At 45.4% G+C, this 22,582-nt stretch overlaps 1 protein-coding gene across 16 annotated transcripts in view; it reads left to right on the top strand.

Annotated features, from left to right (window-relative positions):
• The window catches only part of MICAL3 (microtubule associated monooxygenase, calponin and LIM domain containing 3), a 182,415-nt gene that overhangs the window by 22,546 nt on the left and 137,287 nt on the right, over positions 1–22,582 (top strand). For 6 of the 16 annotated variants that reach the window (XM_080600097.1, XM_080600096.1, XM_080600095.1 and 3 more), the window contains exon 1: positions 60–210. The exons of 3 other annotated variants lie outside the window; for them this stretch is intronic. The gene's annotated coding sequence lies outside the window, so the exon portion shown is untranslated. Of the gene's footprint in view, positions 1–58; positions 211–266; positions 11,161–20,641; positions 20,901–22,582 lie in introns of those variants that run through there. 7 more of the 16 variants (XM_080600105.1, XM_080600093.1, XM_080600098.1 and 4 more) reach the window with 7 other exon arrangements.

Here is a 22,582-nt window from a genome sequence, read left to right as displayed (position 1 = left end):
GGGGGGGCGAGGCGGGGGGAACCTCGCCGCCCGGCCGCGTGGCTGTTACCGTCGTTCCGTTCTCCCCCCCCCCTCCTCCCGGTGCCTTTCGGAGCTCCGCGTACCCGCGGGCGGGGCGGGAGAGGGGCGGAGCGCGCGCGGGGGGAGCCCCGCCCCCCGCCCTGCCAACGGCCGTCGGCGGGCAGCGTCCGGCCGCGGCATGAGGCCGAGGTGAGCGGGGGGAGCGGGGCCGGGTGCCGCGGGGTGCGGGGCAGCCTCCCGGGGAGCCTCGCGGGGGCTGGGAGCGGGTCCCTGCCCGGCGCCGGGGTGTGCGGGAGCGGGCTGCGCGCTCGCCGGTAGCTTCCTTCTGCCTGGCGCCGGCACGTCCCCGGGCGGCTGCCGGGCGGTGCGCCGCGGGGCTGCCTTCGGTAGGGCTGGCGCTGCGTGGGGATGAACCCCTCGGTCTCGGGGTGGCGGTGCCGGGAGGCGGATCGAAGTCGGCGTTGTCGCTTCAAGCCACCCAGAAGCCGCTCGTCGGCAGCTGGAAACGAGCAGCTCACGCTCTGGTTAGGAAACGGGAAGGTTCGTGCCTAGCTCGGGGCCTGCTGAGGTACTGGGGCTCAGAACCTGGGTGTATCTAGGTGCTTGGTACACGGTGTTCGTTCGTACCCCAAGTTACAACTGAAAGGTATGGCCAGTTGGTGAGCTTGGAAATCCGTTAGTCCTTCAGGTCGTGGTCGGGGGGTCTCCCCCTAAATGATGCAGGATGACCGTAAAGATTTTCCTTCCCAGTTGCGTTTCAGTATTTGTGGAGAAAACAACTAACAGTTACGGTGATCGTGAATGACAAGTATCCGAATTTCCATCTTCAGTAGGTTTGAATGTAAATCCTGTTCCTGCCTAACGCTCCGCGTTGGGACAGTGTCTGTATGTGATTGTATATCCTCGTTGTAAACCTAAACACAGATGGCTGAGGTCAGGATGACGTTTTATTTTAAGCTCACCTCTCAGGGTTTCAAATGTCCTGCTTTTAACCTCGCCCTGCTTACGCTTAGGAGCATTCTGCAGACACGCCGCGTGTGAGAAAGCCGAGATGGTTTGCAGGTGCAGGTCGCCTTCGATAAAGACTGCAGCACTGCTGCTTCTCTGCGCGAGTCAGCTACTGGAGTGCGTGTGGTGGTGCTGAGCTGGCGCTGCGCTGCTCTTGGAGAAGGCTGAGCCAGAGCTGGTCCTTAGTTGGATGTGCTCTGCTCTTGCAGGATTCCAGAGTGGCTTCAGTCACTTAATCCACTCGTGGATTACCTCGCTTTTTTTATTCCCCGCCCCGCTTCGCAAACACAATGGCCGTACTGCCAGCGTAATCTTAAAGCGGTATTCGGAGAAGCTCAAGTTAGAGGCAGAGGGAGAGCCTTCCGTGCTGGTGCCGCCTTACTTGGGCAGCAATAGAAAACTTCTGCTCTGACTGTCCCAGGAAATGGCCAGCGAGAGCAACAGCGGAGCTCATGCACGGGCTTTCTTTGGTGTTACGGCTTTAATTCAGTGCTAGGACCATAGAGAGGGCTTTGGCATTTTGATCCTGGTGTCATCCAGCTGTGACAACAGGCTGGTCAAAGCTTGTTTCAGCCATGCAGCATCCAGCACTGATGCTCTAGGAGTCTGTTCCATGCCTGTTGATCTACATCTAACCAGCCTCGGGTGGAAACATCCTTTAACTTAGAGCTAAAATCTTCCATTGGTGCAGCTCTCAGTCAAGGGTCCTAGCACCAATTCCCATGCACTAGTAAAGCACGTGTGTGCTATTAGGGCTTGTCTGAACTACGTGTTCTGATATTACATGGGCGTGACGTGCAGCTTTGCCAATACACTGTACCACCGCTCTGGTACTGCTGAAATACTCCTAACGCAGATGTAACCTGAGAGAGTTTTCCTGGGCAAGCGTTTTTACTTCAGCAGATGCTAACAATAATCTCGCCTTTCGTTTAAAACGGGGAAGAGGGGGCGACTTCCAGTGCTAACTCCAGGCTTTTTGTCCAGTGGCTTTGGACACGAGCTCCATCAGGTGAGCGTTTCCTGCATTTTTCTAGGTCTCCCAGCAGTGCCAGAGCCTGGAGCTGACCTTAGGCGTGCTATCTAGCCGGCTGTAACTGAGATGTCAGCTGTAGAGATAGAGATGCTGTTTGTAATTTCATAGGTGGCAGTAAAGCAGTAATGGTATCGATCCAGTGTTCATTCTGCAATTTGGAAAAGATGTGATAAGGCGCAAGAGATGGGCACTGTTTATTTGTTAGGAGGGGAGCCCAAAACAGCAGGCAGAGCAGACATAGGCACATCAAATCACCACCCTTTCCTTCCTTTTTCTCCTCCTCCCTCCCCAGCTGAATGACACGTTCTGTTATAATTGCAGAAGGGAGAGGGAGAAAGGGAAAAGTGCATTTGGGAGGATGCAAGCATATGCTCTGAGTGTATGTGAGAGATTGGCACATAGCCGGGGTCTGTGAGGGGTGTGAAAGCACTCGGAGTCCAACTGAGTGTTTGGGACGTGCAGACACTGAATTACTTGTTGCCTGTTCCTTCTAATTTTGAGGTAGTTGGGATGGGTGGTTGGTAGGGCTCTAAGAGCATTTGGTTTCTTCGCGTGAGCAGGAAATCATGACGTGGATTGTACCTGTACACATTCTCCTGCCCATATTGTATCTTGAAGGAGCGCTGTGAAGCTCTCACGTGTCTTGTGACAGAAACTCAGTGCCCAGACATGGGAAGCAATTTAAGGAAAGGAAGGTTGCTCACCTCTGTGGACAGTCTGTCCTTTACTCCCCCTTCCTTTCAGTTTATTTTTTTTTTTTGGCTTAGCATCAAGAGGAAACTCAAATATGTCTCTTCTTTATGTTCTGAGGTATTGGAGTTGTCTCCATTCAAACCTGTTTGGTGCGAGTAGGAAAGGAAATGCGAGTTTGCTGATCTTAGACAGCAGTAAATTAACAACAGAACTGTCTCAATTTCAGGAAAGAGGAGCCTGTTTCATCCCACAGTTCTCAAGGAGAATTCATAATCTTTCTGCTAGAGGTGTGCAGTGGCAGCACAGCTTCTTGCTGAAGGCAGAACATGATTGCTCCAGCAGAGATCAGCTGTCCTGAAACTGTTGTTTTTGCAGTGGACAACATGAGAAACTGCCTTGCAGTTTTGAGAAAGGATGCTGATGAAAGCTATGGAAATAAGGAAAACCTTTTTACCGCGTTCCTTTCTGTCAGCCTGCCATTTCTGCCTTCTCTCTAGATCTTCATCTGGGTTACATGTTAACCTTTCTCCTTTCTTTCCCCGATAGCGTCTATGAGATACGATCTTTTGTGTCTAGCCACATGGTTAAAACTAGTCTAGGCTGTCCTTGCTTTGTGTCTGGATATTTTTTTGACACTCAACCATTCAAAACAATGACCATTTTTACTGCAAATGGTGTTTTTGCGTTTGTTTGTTTGCCATTGAGGATTTTAGCAAAAAAAATGCTAAATGGTACGTGGGTCCTGCAGGTGCTGGCACAGGCCAGTTTTCTTCTTGGTCGCTTTCTGCTGGCACCGGCAGTGGCATACTATGGAGAATTTGACATGTAGTCCCAGCTGTCAACGCTGCCAACCTTCAGGCATCCGCTGAAGCCTCCCTGTTTTCTGTCTTCACCTTGCTCATCCCAAAAGAGGAGTGGCAGGTACGGGTGCTTTTCCCCCACCATGCAAGCGAGTCGTGTAAACGCCTCTGGAGCTGTCGGCCCCGAGATCTCCAGGGGGTTTCTTCCTGCCGATCCTGCCCTGAACCACAACAGCAAGGCAGCTGGCCGAGCGGGCCACTGCTTTCTGTCCTGAACATGTTTTTTTTTGTTGGTGGTGGTTTTTGTTTTTGTTTTTTTTGCTACACTCCCTTCTTTCTTTGAATCCACTTGTCTGGCGGTCATCCCATCCCTTGAATTGGAGCCTGTGTGCAAGAGGTGTTTTCTTGCTCTGCTTCTGTGTAGCATACCACACAGGGGAGTTCTGATTTAGCCTGATCTCATACGTTATTGTAGGGTACAAAACAAAACTTCAGTCCTGCAGTTTTCCCTTTTTTTGTGCAGTTTCTAACATTAGAAATGTTTGTCTGATAGTATGCGTCTTTTGCTGTGTTTGTCTGCAGCAGTATTCCAGTCATACAGCTTAATTAAAATCTGGGAAATAAACCACTTATTGCATCAACTTCCTCTTTGGCCAGCAGGAAAATTGTTCTGTATTACTGCTTTCTGCCCTGCTGTTTGGAAATAATTCCTCTGAATCTGCAGTGCTTTGAAGTGAGGCAAGGCTTGCTGGGAGCTGCTGTGGTTGAGGGAAGAGGGCATTTCAGAGCATTGAGGACTTTATATAAAAAAAAAAAAATAAATCTCTTCCTTTCAAGCTTTGCTGTAGTTACATCCTTTCTCGTTGGCTGCAATATGCTTTGGAATGAACTTCGTGTGATGTCTAAGGAAGTCTTAGGGTATAATCCTCTACTCTTCTAAGTAACTTTTGAACTGAAGTGGCTTAATAGATGGTATAACTTTTAGTGATTTCCCTTTAAATTATTAAGATCTCTACCCTAAATCTGTGGGGAGACTTCTTGCTGGAAGTTAAAGTGCAGGCAGAACAGCAGCATTTTTGTGGTATCATATCTTAACTTGCTATCTCTGCCATGCAAGTAAAAATGCTTGTGGCCACGCAAGCCCTATCTAACATCTCTATCTTTTTATGGCCTTGGTAGAAGGGTGGTGGTTGTAGTGGGATGGTTGGGAGGCCCTTCTTGCCCTTCCCTTAGTGTCTCTAAATGTGCAGTGTGGACTTGCACAACTGTTAAAGCGGGCTTCTCTTTTGTTAGGTCCTATAAAAAGGTTGATATCAACTGCTTAATTTCTGTGAGATGCTGCAGCTTGCAAAGATTTGCATCATTTAACACATGTGTTTTTTCAGGGCGCAGTAAAGAAATGAATCTTGAGGCACCAGAAACCAAATTTGGCTCAAACCCAGTTAAAAGCACAACTGGTACCCACCCAGTGATACCCACGTAACAGTCTAGCCTGGATCTGGTGTTGAGAAGTATCCTCTTAACACTTGCAACATCATGGTCTTGTGACAGAAGGAATAGAGGGGAGATGGGAGACTTTTCTCCTCTGTTGTGTGATCATCTGCACAGAAATGAGGCAAGTGTGAGCCTAGGAGTCTTGCTTTAAACAGCCAAATGGAAGAACGTTTCACTGATCTTTTCTGTAGAACAAAGTTATTTCCAAAGTTAGGCAGTCTGTGTGCGTTGTGGATGGGACTCCATCTGCTGGGAACAGCAGAGAGAGAAAAGCCACCTTAGGCCATCAGGAAGGGTAAACAGTTTGGGGACTGTGGCCGGATTCCGATGACTCGCTTAGCCAGGGAAATCACTAATTAAGTGAGGCTCCCATTGAGATTTTGGGAGAGCTGTGCCTCTTCCTGCACTGATTGTAAAGAAAGATGAGCTCAGAGTTAGTTGCCTTTGTGTATGGTTTCCTTGGTGAGCCTGGGGAGGTCAGTGCCTTGCACCTGGTATTTCGTCTGGATCTCCAAAGTGTTGTTTGACTTCCTTTGGACTTTGCAGGGAGAATAGGACTGCTCACGCGTCCAGATAATGTAGGGAAAGGCTCAGAGTCAATGACACCTGGTCTGCTTCCAGTACTTCAGAAAACGAGAAGTTCGTGCATGTGAAGATAGATGGAGGAGTTACCCAGAAGCAGACAGCCTCAGTAGCTGATCTCTGCTATTTTCCACAGTGATGGTATTTGGCGTTCCCTCAGAAAAGGCAGGTGGGCTACAACTGGGACCATCACTCTATCTTAATACTTTTCATGTTGCTTTTGCATGGCATATAAAGCCTGTTGCATTACACTTACGCCTGGAGACCCACCCAGGACTCTGCTGTGCCAAATGCTGTGTTAAAACATAGTAAAAATGTCCCTGCTCTGAGTATTTTTTTGCTTAATAAGGCATATTAGAGTGGAAGAAAGCAGATATGATTTTCTGTTGATGTTTAGAGCAATGAATGCTGGCAAGTTTTGAATTTGGTGCATTGAATAGAATATTATTTGATAGTGGATTTATTTCAGGACGTGAGCCAACCTTCAAATCATCCTGTGGGGCTCTTCTGAAGCTGCCAAATGTCAACTCTATGGGCTTATGGGGTGGTGTGCCTCTATGAGAGGTGTGTATTTGTGAATGGTCTGGGAACCTTTGTCTTGCAATATCTGGTCTGCATTCAGTTCAGATGTCCCTGCCACATTCTGCTTGTTGTCTAGCTCCCCTCAGCTTGGTCACCCCTCATGACATCAAGTGGACTTGCTCCTGAACTGCTCCTCAGGCAGCTCTTTGTGCTTATAGCACACTTCTCCTGGAGCTAATGTCCTTCCCAGACAGTTAGCGATGGGACTTCCTACAATCAGAAGAGGGTACGGTATTCCAGCTGGCTGGCTTGTTCACCGAGCCAATGCCACAGTCTACTGATCCTATCCTTGATGCAGTTGTGGTTGTCAGTGTATCCACCGTGTGGTTCGTGAGGGGAGGGAGGAATCTCCCGATGCAAGTTCCTTCCCTGTGGGACAGAAGGTGGATCCTTCTCGTGGTGCATACAGCATGTAGCTCCTCTCTCATCTCCCCGGGGTCAGCTTGTTTGGGTTTTGACTCTCCTGTACCCTCCCATCTCTTGTTCCTTCCCCACACAGGGACAGAGCCTTCTGGCCCTGGTTGGGCTGAACGTCAGTAGCCCTGAGGGATGGAGTCTGGCATCCCAGCAATGGTGGAGGGTTTCTGGTGTCTCACCCTTGCATGTCACGGCATGGTGGCACTAGAAAACTGGCTTTTTGGGTGCCTCCAGAGCAGAGTGCACTCTTTAGGTTCTTTACTTGGTGCTCCTTTTGGTTTTCTCCTCGTATGCGTTTTCCTTCCTTTAACCCATTGTCCTCTTTTCTGTTTCTGGTCTCCCCCAGCCACTTGCTTTTTCCCTCTGGGCCATTTACTCTTCTACCCTTCTTTGGTGCATGGAGGAGAAACCACTGACATTTTTTTTTTTTCTTTAGCAATATCTATAATCCTATTTCTAACTGGGGGAGCCAGTGGGAACTTAAGAGCAGGGTATGTCTCATGGACTGGATTAGCTGTGCAGCTTGTTGTATTATTATTATTTTGAAGTGAATCAGTTAATGTTAGTTTAGAAATGGTATAGTCCCAACTGTGATCTAAAACAGCTAGATTGCTTGGAGAGTGTCACTTGAGATGTTTGCTTCCTCTGTAAGAGAATTCTTCTGGTAATGTGGCCTTTTGTGGACGGTTGTCTAGATGTCTCGTCAGTCTGGAGAGGCTTGTTTTTAGTGCTATCTGCTCTCTGGAGAGTTTATTTTTAAATAGTTGCTGAAGCAACAGTCTTGTAAAATGCTGCAGTGTTAGGATAGAAAGAATTAAAGTGTTTAGCAATCCTTGAAAAGGATAGAAAGAATTGTTTCTATCTTCCCATCTCTAAGGCTAGCTGAATGCATTGGTGAAACCGCGTTCTAGTAGAAGGCTAACTTCAACATCTTCTTCCTCAAAGCCCCTGTGTTTCAGTTTGGGAATGTCCACCTTTTAAACTAATGTCAAAACCAAATGTTTGAGTCCAGGAACTGCTGTCCACTGTCCTTCGCTCCTGCTATAAAAACATGGCTTATCTTCTCCTGTGACGAATTCTGCCAACCTGAGATGGGCTGTGTCTTTAGACAGTCACTGTGTCCCTCGTAACTCCTACAAAGCAGTAGAGTGGTGCTTCAGAAGCCAAATCATTTACTTTTTCCACAAGAAGCATTTTGTAACCTTTCCTTCTTTGTGCCAAAAACCCGGGGTCTTTGCTGTTTACTCTGTGCCAGAAAATTTCAAAGAAAACATTTTTCAAAGAGGTCAAATCTCCTTATGCTCTGTTCCTGGGGCATTGTAGGAGCTTTACATTATATAATTTTCTTGACCTACAGTTCTCAGTTCGGTTGTATCAGCACGACAGTTGTGCTTAATGAAGCTGTTGATTTTATTTGGAATCGTGTCGTGTCACTGGTGAATCAGATGATTAATCGAAGGCAATCGCAAACATCAGCACAGACTGAGTGATGAATGGACTGAGAGCAGCCCTGAGAAGAAGGACTTGTGGGTGCTGGTGTATGAAAGGCTCACCATGAGCCATCAATGTATGCTTGCAGCCCAGAAAGCCAACCGTACCCTGGGCTGCATCAAAGCAGCATGGGCAGCAGGGCGAGGGAGGGGATTCTGCCCCTCTGCTCTGCGAGGCCCCACCTGGAGCCCTGCGTTCAGCTCTGGGGCCCCCAGCACCAGAAGGACACGGACCTGTGGGAGTGGGCCCAGAGGAGGCCACGGGGCTGATCAGAGGGCTGGAGCACCCCTCCTATGGAGACAGGCTGAGGGAGCTGGGGTTGCTCAGCCTGGAGAAGGGAAGGCTCCGGGGAGACCTTACAGCAGCCTTCCAGTGCCTAAAGGCGCCTGCAGGAAAGCTGGGGAGGGACTCCTGGTCAGGGAGTGTAGTGATAGGACAGGGGGAATGGCTTTAAACTAAAAGAGGGTAGAGTTAGATGAGGTATAAGGAAGAAATGTTTCACTCAGGATGGTGAGGCAGTGGCACAGGCTGCCCAGAGAAGCTGTGGCTGCCCCATCCCTGGAGGTGCTCAAGGCCAGGCTGGATGGGGCTTTGGGCAGCCTGGGCTGGTGGGAGGTGTCCCTGCCCATGGCAGGTGGGTGGAACCAGATGGTCTTTCAGGGCCCTTCCAACCCAAACCCTTCAATGATGATTCTGGGATGCAGAATGTCACCTCCAAATATAAAGGGTTGTCTTTTTTCCAGGTCTTTATTCCTTTGCTGCTCTATTCCTGTGGTCTTCAACTATCACAAAAGGCCCTTTGTTGTTCATTTGGCTGTTAAACTGCATTTATTTTATGCTTCATCAAGCTCTTAATGAGCTCTGGGTTTGTAATATCAAAAGTCTGGATCTCCAAGGGTGAGAGAAGCTGACAGGTTTCATAAAACTGTAGGGAAGAACCACCGTATGGGAGAATATTCCAGGCAGGCAAGGCTTTTTTGATGGTAGAGAACAATGGTGGTAAATTCTTTATTATGCATTTATGCATTCATGCAAACTTTGATAACTCACAGGCATGATGCTTTCTCACAGTCAGAGTCTCCGGGTGGATTCCTCTATGAGGCATAGTTCTTTGGTCCTAGGCTGTTAAGAAAGCAAGGGATTTCACAACCACGACACACAAAGAAAATGAAAAAGATGGTAATGAAAACAGAGGAAAGAACAGGCACAGCCGAGTATGTTCAAGACATGGAGGTTTGACTTGGCCCAGCAGGCCGGTGTTTGCTGCGCCCTAGCCAGTCTTGGTTCTTCCTTTCCTTGTTGGTGTCACAATAGAGATGGATCTTGAAGGGAAGACTCTGCAATGGACTGGAAATAAAGCGCTGTCAGATGAACACAGTAAATCAAGATGAGTGCTAATTTCTTCTGTTGGATTTGAAGATGAATTGCCTTACAATGCTGTGCTAATTATGGCAATTGAGGAAATGATTCACAAGAGTGGGCAGCTGAGCGTGGTCCTTCTAGCAGCTGTCTTAGCTTAAGCTAGGTTGACTTATTTACTAGAATTGTGTTTCATTTGCTACAATGACAATTGCAAGATCTCCGTTTTAATTTATATGGCTTAGTTGGAGTCCTTTGACACCTGGCAGGAGAATGGCACAGCCTTCAGCCTGTCTGCAACGTCAGGCATCCAATTTGGCTGTATGTGGAAAAGTTTCTTTACAGGGGTATGGACTAGAAGTTTTTTTCAGTGCTGTAAGTTAAATGCTAGGCTGTGTAACACAGCCATGATATTTAGTGTCAATAGTTTCACTGCATGCTGCTTCATTTTACTGGAGCTTGCTGCTTACTTCATTGTGGAGGCAATAGCCTTGCAATATCCCCGGTACTGGGGAACCTGGGAGTGGGGAGATTTTGTGATCCTGCTCTCAAATGCAGTCATGACTTAAAATAAATAATACTTAACATGCATTTCATTCAGTTATCTCAACTCTCTGCCCCTATTTCCCCAAGTAGAATGCAAAAGATCAGTGTTCCCCCTGGACGGCATAGCTCCTGCTGTGCGTTACACAAGTTGCTGTGACCTACTGGAGCTTATGCCACAGTTAGGCACAGCAAACACATGCAGGGTCTACGGAGTTTCAGTTATGGCAGCGAAATCTTTAGGTATCAAGGTCATGGCCATGAGATTAACTTGTGTACAGCAGTCCCTTCCATGGAAAGGAGTGTTTGGTAGACATTAACTTTTTATAAGCTGATGACATTCACGTACTGCAGAAAGATTCTCCGTTCTGTGAAGGTCTTAAAAACGGTGTTGATGTGAACCCCAGCCAAGCCCTTCAGCTCCGGGATCAGAGGGGCTTTTCTTTAGGAGTAGAGCTGGGGGTAGGGGCACGATGGGCTGGCCAGGCTTTTGGTAAGCGTGCTCTAATTTGTGTCAGTCTGCTGGGGCACTGAAGCTGAGCGGTAGTCCGCTGCTGGAGTGTGTTCTCACCTGCACATCAGCTGTGGCAGCTTAGAGTGGCGATAGGATGTTGCGGGTGGAAATGACCTTACTTTTCTCCCAGGCAAAGCCCTGACAATCAGGAGTTAAAACTTGGAGAGGAATGAACTGAGGTCAGCAGCACCAGCAGTCTGTTCAGTAAATAATTTTCTTTGTATACTTACTCCATTCTTTCACTCATTATTTGCTCCACTTATTCTTTTCCCTTCCTACACACACGCACACATGATTTTTTCTGGCTTCATTATTCTCTCTTGCCCTAGTTATTGCCTTCCAGAGGCTACTTGTCACTGTGACCCTCCCTCTGGCCAAGGAGCTGCCGATGATAGGTTTCCTGTAAAAGAACCACCCTCGAGCTGGGATGGACACCTACGTTCAGCGCTGGAGATGCCAGGCTGTTTTCCAGCTGCTCTTGCGAGTCCTCTTGCTCTGAGCACTGCAGTGGTTGCACAGAAGGCAGCGCGCAGGAGGCAGAGTACTGTTCAGCCAGACACAGAGGAATCAGGAGCTGTTTCCCATCTCTTTTCCCCCCTTGGGGGCAGGCTGTGAGCTCCTGGGTGAGTGAGCATCTGATACGTGGCATGTGTTGTTCCAAAATGCAAGGGGAAATCTGTTAAAATAGCCGTGCTGTTACTGAGAATTTAGGTGATTGTAGGACGAAGCATTGGTTAATGGTGGAGCCTGCGAAATACAGCAGGCTGTGATGCTAGTGCTTGGTTGTGATGCTATGAAAGAGAAAGCTTTAATGGTCACGGATCTGAGGATCCACAGAAAATAGCTAGAGGAAAAAGTATGATTTGGGGGGTGGGGGTGGGAAGTGACCTTGAACGTTTGTTCAGTGAAACAATCCAGGTGTGACTGGTGTTTAGGAAATTATTTTTTGGGAGGCCCTTTTGTTGGGGTGGGAGCAGTTCAAATGTTCCTGTATGTGTTCGGAGATCCATTTTGATTTTTCACTGCAAGTGTAGTACCTGCATCTTGTCACTTCTGCACGTGATGCTGTAAATGTTCCTGTCCCCAGGCTTCTGAGAGGTGTGCCACATCTCTTTTTGTGGGCATTAAATTGACCTAAGGCCTCACAAACAGGAAGAAATGAATGTTTAGCAGGCATAGTGTAGCAATTGCATGGCAACTATTAAGACAATGGCCTGTGTGTAATCGTACATACACCGGGGGCAGGAGGGGGGCTCTGGTCTGCACTGCTCAGCCACCTACAGCCTAATACTTCTTGCCTGCCGTTGGAGCCTCTGTGTACCTCTCCTTTAGGGCACTGTCATCTCCTTCATTCTTCTGAGATTTTTATGCTTTCCATTGTGTTTTCTTAAATGAAAAGGCAGCTCTAGAAACAAACAAACAAAATTCCTTTCTTGCTTGCCTTGTGGTTTTCACTTATAAGAATGATTTTCCTTTCACTGGTATGGCAGTATTAAAACCGGGACTCTTCTCAGCTAGACTCTGTTGCTGCAGAGCCAGTGGGGTCAAATGAATGTAGCGCTTGCTCTAAGAGTTTGGTTTTTACCCCCCTTGGTTTAAATATTGATAGTAGTGAAGTTAGGGATCTGAAGATACTAAATCAAGACAACTGTTCATTGTTCTCTAAACAGACTTTACATGCAGCTTTCCTATAGCTGCATTGTTCAGTGAAGTGCTTTACTTTTCAGTAAATAGGCTTTAAGGCCCTCAGGTTCTTCACATCTGAAACAATAGACGTAATCATCAAAGCTAAATACAAAAGGAGAACAATTACAAAGGGCGTATTTTTTAGGAGTGTCTTGGGCAGCGCTCCTACCTCCAGCTGCTTGTTTTTATCCTGGGGTGCTGTGTCCTTTTCTCCTCTTGTTGTCACACAGCGCAGCTGTCTGGACACGCATGAAAAGTCTGATCAGAAAACTGATCTCGGTTTAAAAATAGCCTTGCTGGAATAAAAGATAGCGAACCTGGTCAGGTTTGCTGTGCAGTCCTATGGCTGTTGTAGCGGCGTTCCTGGTCAGGTGGGATGGCTTGGTGTGGGGTGGTGATGGGGCTACTGTCAGTACTGCCTGGGGGGCGTGGTGGGTGACAGAAGTTGGGGTTGTTGCTTGATGGTAAGGATTGTATTTGGGGGGATGTGCTTTGGATACCTGTGGAGAAAAGGGGGTGTGGAAAGGCTACAGTGTCTATGAAAGCATGAAGCAACAGATGCAAACCAATATGGGAGAGAAAATATGGCTAGTGGTTGGATGAGGGACCACAGAAATCACTGTTTCTCTTGAACCATTCCTATTTTTCCGGTTTAGGGTTTTGGTTTCAAGGCTTGTGTTGCAACCATGTTCTGTCTTTCTAGGGTCCAGGCTTCTGCGACACTGTAGCTTCCCTGTTAGCTGGTGTCTGCTTTCCCTCGTAGCTCAGTGAGCTTCTTCAGCCGTGCTTGTGCACTTCAGCTCTTATCAGCTGGTTTTGTAAAGAAAAATCCCTCCTCCCTGTACATGACCTCATAGTAATACTTGTACTAGGAAAACGTATGCTGCTTGCTTATTCTTAATTATTACCAAATACGTGGAAAAACTTGAGGCTTCTAATAACTGAAGAAATAACTACGTTTTCCTGTGAACTGGTGATCAAAAGTGATTAGGCAAAATGATTGGAATGCTACCAAAAAACAAACAAACAAAAAAAAAACAACTAGTTTTTAGATTCTTGATACTCATTCTCTTTGGGTTACTCTGAGACGTTTCTAGCCAGATAGCTCCTCTTTGTGATCCTTTCAAAGGGCTTTGCGTTGATCCAGGAGGACACGTGCTGTGGTGAGGCCTTAGGATGGTGCTTTCACGTGAAATTAAGTAGGAGCACCCCGTGTGTCAGCGGACTTGTTTATATGGGGTAGGGTAGAATGGACGAGAATAAACTCTTGCTGCACTTGGAGAGTGAAGCGAGGTGGTATGTCTCGCTGATTGAATGGAGTAGCCTCTTTCAAGAATGGGGTTTCTTACCTCTGCCAAGCAACTCAAAGCAAGATCCCCAGTGGCTCCGTGAGGGAGGAGTTGGTGCACTCGTGAAATAAGTGCTAGTGAAAAACAGAGTCTGAATCCTGGTGGGTCCGAGTGTTACTCAGATATACAAAGTCTAGAAGAGAAATTGAAAGGAAATAAGATTGGAAAGGAAGGATCCAGCTGTCTTTCCTGTTTCACAGCAGTTGCATGTGAACCAGGGCGGAGTGCACAGGAGATACTGATAGTTGCTTTTCTGTCGTCCTCCTGTACTTCGCTCTCTAGTTCAGATAGACATTTGCAGCATTGCAGGATTTCTGTGCGTAGCCTGTTCTTATCAGGAAAGTAGTGTTACCTTTTAAACCAGTGAAAATAGTATTGATCTGACCTTACGTTGGAGTTCTTTCATCTCCAGCTGTTCCAGCCATTTTACGAGGGGAATAAAAGCTTGTGCCCCCTCTGTTTTTGAAGGGAGGTGAATGAAGTGCAGGGTTATCGTACTGTAGATGACCTTCATAAGCTCAGATACAGCTAGGATAAGCATCTACGTCTCTTCGTGTTCCTGGGATCAGTACATTGAGAAGGAACTTCTGTCTTGCAGATGTGATATACGTGTTTGAGGGCATGAAATAGCAGCTAATGCATATACTAATGAAGCCCTACATCTGTTTTTACATATGCATATGGGTATGAATTTGCAAGATAGCGTGGGTGTGAATAGATGCAGGCCTGGGAAAATTGTGATAGCTTGTAACTGTGCCACTTGGCACATACAATGTGTACAAACAGAAACTTGTAAAATAGTATTCAAAGTAAAATAATTTCTACCTTCTCTTCCTGTTTGAAAAGAGTCGTGAACCCTAGTATGCTTTTTGTGTTGTTTTTTAAGCATGACTAGCACTTGCTGAGAATCTCAAACACACACACCTGCACCCACCCTTTGTGGTGTTGGGGACTTTCTGAATGGGAACTGTTGTGTGATGTTGTTCACGTCCCCAGGTAGGCAAGCCTTGTGATGGTACAGGCAGGAAAGTGAACAGCGTTAGTGAACGCAGCAACCGTGTTTAATATACACTGGGATGTAGAATGAGTGGCTGGTGAAGTTGTCATGTTGAGAAAGGCCGATGCATACACCCCTAGAGGAAGCTGTTTTGTGACAAGGATGCATCTCCTCCTAGTGCTTGGTTTTGGTGGTTTTGTTTGTTTGGTTTTGACATTAGTGATTCATAGTTACTTCATAAAATCTGATCTGCTGAAAGCTGTAGTTTGGTTACAAGAATTTTTCAGAAATCAATAGTGTTTTATTTGCTGTTAGATCTACAGTGTTATTGAAGCACCTCTTTAACACCTGTAGCACTTCTGAAATTTCCATCGTACTTGATGGTCTCTGTGAACCACTTTTACTCCTTTAACAAAGAGCAAGAGTATCAGTAATTGATTCTGAAGTCTTTCTGTTGGTGCAACTATCACTGATGTAAATGTTGAAAGGCTACTGATTCACAGGGAGGAACACAGGCCGTTCGGTAAATTCCTTGATTTTACTACCGAGTTGGTAATTGCAGAAATAGGAATGCAGTGTTCTGCTCTCTTATTGACTCTTGTATTCTTGTTTTTAAAGGTGTTTGGCCTTTTATGAGGAATGACATAGTGGAGACAGCTTGTTGTGCTTCTAGTATTCACAGTATCTTTTTTTTAACCTCTTGGTTCAGTGATATTTGTCATTTTTTGTCTGAAAGTTCCTATTGTTTATGCTTCTAACCCTGTCTCTGAAGGCTTCCACTCCTCAGGCCAGCTGTGAGTTATTAATTAGGCAATTCTGTAATTACGTATCATTAACTGCTCTTTCAGGAAACCAAGAACCAAGCATTTCTGTTACTACTGACTTCGTCAATGTAATACACATTGAACTTGAGTGCCAAGCATGGACTCAATTGTGATTCTTCCCTCTGGGGTCCTGTTCCTGCAAACTCCCAGCTAATGCCTCTTAAAAAACAGCTGTCAGCTATATGCAGGAACTCAGTCCATGAACTCCGTACAAATTTGCCAGTCTTCTCAGCTGAAACTGGGAGCTATACTGAAATATGAAGTAGAGCACTTTTTGTACAGGACTAGTTTTGGCAGCAACGCGTGAGCCATTTTCATACTGTAGAAGCTAGTAAATTAATAGGCAGTCAATAACAGGAGTTTCAAACTTTAACTGAATTGGAGTTGATATTTGAGGATCAATATATGCCTGCTCACCCATTTTCCAAGGCAGTGAGTGATCGTGTTGTTATTGCAGTACCTGCTCCTGGTGTAAGACAGCCTGTGCTGCACCTGGCTGTGGTGTTTCCCAGTGGATGGATTTCCTCTCATGAAATTGCTATGCCCTAGGGGATACTTTTTCAGTATTTTCTAGTACAATGGGAATGATTTCTTCCCTGTTTGTTCCTGTGTTCCTTTTTTTTTCTGGTTGCACTGAGTTATCTGCTTCCAAATTAAATTATGGAGATGACTTCCACAAGCTGTTAGGTGGTGTCTGAGAGACCTTTCTCTGCGTGCTTCAGGTCAACCAACAGAGCAGAGGCAGCTCAGTTGGCCAGGGCTAATGTATGGAAATTGTTAGAGCTCTTGCTGCTCCTACTCAGCAAATAAATAGGGATGAAATGTAAGAGTAACGAGGAAAAAAGAACTAGGTACTACTGCATTCAGAAAGGGAAGTGGCCAGAACAGCTGTATGTGGCTTCTGTCTTCTAATGCCAGCTCATTCATTTTAGTAAACCTGACTTGTTGTCTCTTATTTTTATCTCACTTTTGAAAGACTCCAAATTTTTATAACTGTTTTTAACACTTCTGATTGAGAGATGTAGATTTTCCTATATAATTATAAGTGCTCACTTCTGGTTCTGTAGAAAGATAGCTAGTGAATCATTCCTAGAGCAGTATTGACACTGGTGATGAGGCATGAAAAGAAATTAAATGACCCACAGACTGATGACTGTGTTTTCTTATCTGAAGAGCACAAGGGACAAATATGAGAACGTGCAGTTTGACAGCTGAAGGAAGTGCGTATGGTGTGTTGGGTTTTGGGTTTGTTTTTTTTTTGTTTTTGTTTGACTCAGCTCTGTCTTTTTAGAGCACTTAAATGAGCAAATGACTTGCTCTTTTTCCTGACCTGGCTTTTTTGTTCAGTCTCAGCTGAGGTGCATTTCACAAACAGGTTTTGTGGAGGGTTTTTTGAATGGCTGACTTGCCAAATGTGAAAGCACAACTTGGGCTGCTTTGTTGGTAAACAGTATTAAAAACAAAACCAAAAAAGAATAAAAATTATAGCAGGGAGGGCGCACAAATTTTGTAACTTCTCTCCTGAAGACAGAATTCCTTTTCTTCCTCAGCAGCTAGAAAGGAGGCCACAAATCTAAGCTGGAACTTGGTGTCTTGACTGGAGGCATATGAGGTATTTGTTCTGCACTCAAGATCTCTGGTTAAGGGCAGGTGAAAGGCACCTTTCCCAATTCTTTCCTGCTCTGATGTAGCAGCCCAAGAAGCAAGAATCTGTTGTCTCCCTGTTTGATAGGGTTCTTCATCTGTCATAGCCCCTAGGGCTTTCTGGCATGAGTAAGTTGTACAAGAAGTCTGTGAGACCAGGCAGTGGGTTCTGTGGGCAGAAGATAGCTTCCCTATTCCTTTTGAGGATGAGTTTCAATATACTATACTGGTAGTCTTATCTCTCCAAGTGGCGTTCCTCGTGAACCTGGATTCAGATGATCCATTGAAGTTGTTTTGGGACCCTGGACAGACGTCAGCTTCATGCTTCCCCTCTCTTTCTGGTATTGAGAGTGAGTTGTGACTTTTCTACATCCCACAGAAAAAGCTGCATGAGCAGAAGTCCAAGGCTCTGGCCCAAGTGAAGCGTGAGGCTTGAAAATACAGAGAGAGAGCCTATGGTTGGTTAATGGAAAGGCAAAGCCCCACCATAACAATTTGTTAATTGCTAGACAGCTTCCTTTCTGCAGAATGCTTATCAGAGAGAAAGTGAATAATTTACTTAGTGATTTTCCTCCGAATGCCAGTTCCATGATGTAGCGGAAGCAAAACTTCAGACCTGGGCTCTGAGAGGAGAGGGCTGCAAAGAGCTTGCAGCGTTTCAGGCCAAAACTCAATTCACTTTGGTATTTCCTGGTATTCCTTCAGTCTCATGGCAATAGGAACTTTCTCAGACGGTCCAATTCTGAGTTGAAAGCTTTTTTTTTAAAAGCAGAAAACCCCGTCAAGTGTTATCTTTCCTTAGTCTTTAGTGAAACACCTCTGGCATAAGAGGTTATCTCATACACAGTTGCAAGTTTCCTCTACCTTTCCATGAAAAAAGCTACTTAGAAAATGCTTAGTCTTTGTGATGTGTTCGTAAGTTGTACATTCTGACTGTGAAAAAGGCAAGATACTGCCATTTCCTATTATTGTTGCATAAGAGTCCAGAGCAGCGCTACCCAGTGCTTGCAGCTTGCATCCCTAAGGCTTTTTATTGTTTTCTTTGTGTAGTTGTATATGTGCAGCAGCAGATGCAGCTTGAACTTTGATTGCTCTACTCCTTTCCAGACCACTTGTGTTTTTGGCTATGCAGTGGCCGTTCATTTGGCACACTGAAGTAATGCACTTATCTCGGATATCTTGTTTCTCTGAGAATGTTGTACTGCATACAGGCTTCAAGTAAATGTGTACTGTGCTAACGGAGAAAGTGAAAACTTTCAGTTTTATACTTGTCAGCTTGACAATGTGTCATGGTTTTTTTTGTTCTTTTGCATAGTTGGTTTTCTCCTGTGCTGAAAAGGCATTTACAAACACTACTAGAACAAGTGAGCGCACTGAATTTGGAGAACTTGGAGGGCATGCACGCCAGCTCTACTAGCTTCCTTGAAGCTTCTTGTTGCAAATCATCGCTGCAGTCTGGTTTGTGGAAAAATTATGTTCTTTTCTGCTTGCAAGGTTCGAACTTTACAGAGCTGGGGAGAGCTCTTCAATACCCAGAGGCCTGGGGCATGTAGTGCTGCTTGGTTCTCCCACAATGAAATAGAAGCAGAGGTACCAAACAGCTTCGTGTGACTTTGTAAGGTTACTATTCCCCGTGACTGAGGACAGGCCTGTTAATATTAGCCCAGTTCTGACACAAATGACCTGTTTTTAAGTATTTCTTTTGGCAATAATGTGATTTAAATCCTGTCTAAATAAAACTTGTCTACAAGCCTTGTTTCAAATTGGAGAAATAAATTTCAAGCATACACTAAAAGTATCTTTTTGAATGTGATGGGACAGAATAAGTTGATGCTAAAGAAAGCTTGTGTGTACCTGATTTTGTTCAGCTATTCCCCTAAACGAGAAGGGCATGACCACTTTTCTTTGTTAGTAGCGAGGTGCCAAAATGTAGCACGTAGCATCTTGCTGACTGTGCAGATAACAACCCTTTCTTTTCCCTTCCAATTCCTAAGGAGTACCCTAACGTTTGTGGTGGTAGCTTACGTGCTAGGGCTGTCTGCTTTACTGGGCCACAGCCCATAAACCAAAACAGCTGCTGTGCATCATGTTCTCTTTTGTCTTTTTCCTACCATGAGAGGAAAAGTCCATGTTTGGAGCGCAAAGCACCCTGTGCAAGGAAGATAACAGTAGGGTTGATGTTTTTAGGAGAGGGCTTGGCTCTATCGCCAGCTGCTGTCAGCTTGCCCTGGACTTTGTTATGAGACAGATAGTGCTTTTGGAAAGCCCGATCTCTGAGTCTGTATGTCGAAGTGCTGCAGGCTGGCTGGGGAGAGCTCCATTTGCACAGAAAGCGTTGCGCATGCCTGCTCTCCCCTCAAGTGGGGCACCCTGTAACTGTTCAAGTGAATTCGTGCTGCTAGGGAGGAGGTCAGAACTGGCGTCCACAGGACAAAGAAAGTAAGGTGGATGGCGTGGGCTGAGGCAGGGGGTGGTATGCACAATGAGAACTTCATGGTGGGCGGTTTTACATTGGAATTTGAGACAAATGTCCTTGATCTGACTTTGCCAGAAACCTTCCTCTCGGTAAAATAACGTGGATACCTGGTTGGAGTTGGTTCTCACACAGATCAGGTGTATTGATGTCATCCCAAATAGTGAGGATGTGATGTTCTCCACTCCCTCTTGGTGCACGTCCAGCACCTCAGGGGTAGCCTTTCTGGGAATAGGTGCAGTTCCAGCAGGAGCAGCCTCTTCTTCATGGTAAAACATTTCCTACAGGACTTCCTAGAGGGCCTAAGGAGAATAGGATTCAAATTGTGGTGAGAATCGGTGGAAATTAGGTGTGCAGAAATTTTAGGCTCTTCTAAAAATACTAGCCACGTAGGCTTGAATCCTTGGAAATCTGGGACTCCAGACAGATCAGTTTAATTAGGAGGTAACTTTGAATTAGGAATTGAATTAGAAAGAAACTTTTAAATTTGGGGGGGGGGGGGGGGCAGGGGGTGGGTGGGGGGGGGATAAAAAGTCTCTGGAATAAATACTTGGTCTTAGAAGTGTTTTCACAGCCTTTATATTAGGTGAGCTTGATAGCCTCTCGAAGATTTTTGTGTATGCAATAACTTAATCAACTTGAAGTTTGTTTGGCCTTTGAAGGCCATAATAGCTTCATCAGGGCACTGTTAGTGTCTGAATTTAATATCTTCTGTCAAACATGACAAGTCTAGCATTGTGTGGTAGTTCTTGAGCAATGAAGGGAGGAGAAGGGTTGTGGAGAAAGAGCAAAGAGTCTCTGTATGAGTTCCTGTGAAACTATTACTTTGCAGTTTAAGATGTATGTTGCAGGAAGGGCCATCTATACAGGCACTCTCCTGTCTTGTTTTCCACGTTACCTTGGATATCTTGTTCTGAATGCTGGGGGCCCTGGAAGGGAGACTGCTTTGTAAGGTGCACTTTCTGAAATTATATTGCTGATGATACCTAGTGGATAGAAATAAATTGATCCATCTAAGTAGAGAGATCTCTGGACTTCCTGGTGGGATTCTGATACTGTAAAAATATGAGGAGCTTTCTGCGGAGTTGGATGATCTGTTTTACAGTAATTGTCTCTGCTCTGTTTGCTCAGTTATGGATGGTGTCCTGCAAATCGTTGCCAGTGAACTGACAGTCGCATCCTCTCTGCAGTTCAGGAGGCAGGAAAGGCTTGCTGAGGGGAGAGCGAGGAAGGAAGCAGAGCAGTTCCATAGGAGTTTGTCCGAGCTGAGATGGCTGTAGTCCTGCTTTGCGTGCTCACTTCAAAAGGTCCCAATTCGTGTCCTGGTCACAGGGGTTCCAGGGTAGAAGGCAGAGCTTGAAGCTCTTGCTTATAACTCCTGCATCTAATCGTGAGTGTGCTTACGTTCTTTGTTCCATATTTTTTCTGATATTGGTGCTAGTCATTCCCATCTGAATGTTAGGTTAATGTTCTCTCCCAGGTTGGAGAGATGTGCTCCTCTTGGATGTGGCCAGCTGTTAATTCTCTAAGTTCTTGATATAAAACTACCTATGTAATTCAATACATTATGAAGGAAGTCTGCAAATACCTCATCTACTCATTGCCTAGGCAACTTCTGGTACCATCCTTCCTCTGAACAAATCTGTAGCTAACAGTTCTTAAGATGTTGCAATTAGTTGTTTTGAAAATCTTAGGGAAGATGGTCTTTCGTGACTTGTGTTTAAGTACAGGCAGAGGTTGAGTTCCTGCCTCTCCCACCTCCCCTCATTTTAGAGCAGGCAGAAATATGGAAAAGACAATACTGTTTCACTGCCTTCCACTTGGACTGTTAATATAATCCAGAGCTTTGTCCTTCTATTAAGGTCTTATCACTCTTATTTTTACCACTTTAGAAGGTGAAGTAACCTCTTAAAAGCACCTCCGGTCCGAACTGTTTATTTAATGCTTCCTGTAAAGCCTTCCTTTCAGATTGAGTAATGCTACCAGAAAGACCCTAAAGTTTAGGGCACAGTGTCACAGTTGTGTGGGAAAATAACAGGTTTGCAGGAAATTTATTGAGGGATTTCCAAGCACTTGTGGTACTTCCTGACAGAAACATTAGGGAGTTGCACTGGATCATGAAGAACTGGGGAGGTTGGCTGTGCTATCCAAAGACACTTCTTTAGAGCATCACCGAAAAAGGCCAGGCACACAATACCAGTGGACCCCATCTTCTAGCTGATTGCTAGCTTTTTTTCCTTCCCAGTTTGATCTGGGCTCAGGCTGGCCTAGAGACTGGCTGTAGATCGAGCTTTTCCTTCCCTTTTGAATTCAGGGAGGCATATATTTGTCATTTAATGCTATTAGTCAAGCAAAGTCCTTGTCCGGATCCTTGACTTAGTTTAAATAAATAAAAGTAAATATGCCCCCCTCAACCTTCTGGTAGTCTGCAGGAAATGTGCATTAGTGCAGGGGAGGCTATGGAGGCCCTTTTCTGACCTTAGTACTGGCTGCAAGTTGATCACAGACCTTTGTTTTTATGATATTTAATATGAAGCCAGAGGTTTCGTTTAGTTGATAGCCCCTGGGTTTCTTTGGCCAAGCAGTAGTGAGTTCAAATTTTATATGTAAAAATGTTGGCTTTTTTGCTGGTTGAAACTAAAAAAGGAGTAATGCAATTTTCTTAAAGTATTAATATAACATTTGTTAGTGTTTTTTTTGTCTTGTGGAGCTTGGTAGCCAACAATGGCATACAGTGATTTGTGAATTATGTTAAGTCTTGTTTTGAAGAGATTGGTAAAAATGCAAATCTTTCGTGCTTAATGCCTTAATTTTGAAACTTTAAGGTGGTTCACAATTTTGGCCTTTAGACACAGTTTCAAACTGTTCAGAAAGAGGAAAAAGAAGATAAAAGGAGATAATCTTTGGGTTGTTCAAAAGTACACGCAAGATTAAGATGTATAGTTCTAACTCTGAAATAATTATTACCTAGAGTTTGTCTACCATTGCATGGAGACACCTTACTGAAGAAATCATAGAATCATAGAGTGATTTGGGTTGGAAGGGACCTTAAAGATCATCTCGTTCCAACCC

This window comes from Anser brachyrhynchus (assembly GCF_964034855.1).
Source record: "Anser brachyrhynchus genome assembly, chromosome: 1".
NCBI classification, from domain to species: domain Eukaryota; kingdom Metazoa; phylum Chordata; class Aves; order Anseriformes; family Anatidae; genus Anser; species Anser brachyrhynchus.
This window is presented reverse-complemented; position numbering and strand designations above follow the sequence as displayed.